Source organism: Octopus bimaculoides, chromosome 28, assembly GCF_001194135.2.
Source record: "Octopus bimaculoides isolate UCB-OBI-ISO-001 chromosome 28, ASM119413v2, whole genome shotgun sequence".
Taxonomy (NCBI): Eukaryota; Metazoa; Mollusca; class Cephalopoda; order Octopoda; family Octopodidae; genus Octopus; species Octopus bimaculoides.
In genome coordinates this window covers 2,218,549-2,219,562 of record NC_069008.1, presented here as the reverse complement: position 1 = coordinate 2,219,562, position 1,014 = coordinate 2,218,549, and positions in this window count along the sequence as shown.

Genomic DNA, 1,014 nt, shown 5'->3' with positions numbered 1-1,014 from the left:
TTATTTTTCTCAAGGTTTACAAAACAGTGAATAAAAAAGTGATGTGTACAAAATAGCTTGAGGTTAGGTTCCTTCTAAAAGAACAAATCACAAAAATAAATAACAAGACCTTGTTTGTAAAAAAATTTTGGACCTGGGTTTGCACCCCGTAAGCAAATTTCATTCCCGAGCCAGTGTTTCTATATCGACGAAAAACACTTTTTTTAATGAACTTTGATCAGCTAATTGAACAGACTGAACATTTCACCAAGGAACTTTTTGCGTGAACATTTACATCTTTCTCTCAAATTATATTTTTTGGCATGTACATATGTTTTGCTCTGTTTTAAAAATGTGTTCCTCTCTACAACACACCTGTATGCTTACATACACTTGCGCCACTCGTATTTCCATGTGTGCTATCACTTGTTCTCCACGCCACTGAAAGACAGCTTACCTCTATTAGACCTCCAGTGGGTCACGTAATCAATAGAGTTGCATATCTCTTTCGACACGCCAGCATATCACATTGATGCTTCTGCCTAGGCATAAACATATCGCCTAACATATATTGCCAACATCAACTCTGAACGTTGGTTTTTTGCTTTCCATTTTTGCATCTTTCACTTCCTACATTTCTGATATGTATTTGTAAGGGACGACCGTGCGAACTCAAAAAGGAGAAATGGTGACGAATGGGAAAACAGAGGACTCCTTTTATTTAAACGTGTCACACGGTCGAACACACAATATTATATATATCAATAATGATATACATGATATGTTATGCGACGATAACATAGATGACCAGTAATGAAAGACCACAACCGTATTAGATGAATAACAGAGATATTTATTGTAGCGTTAAAGACGTATGTCTGTGTGTGAGTGTGAATGCGACATATAAGAACATAATCAAAGACAGGCCGTCATACAAAGAAAAGTGTGTATGTAAGTGATACATGTGTGTGTATGTTATTACAGCAGAGAGAAAGAGAGTCAATAACACGTGAGCAATTATACCAGATCTTTAGT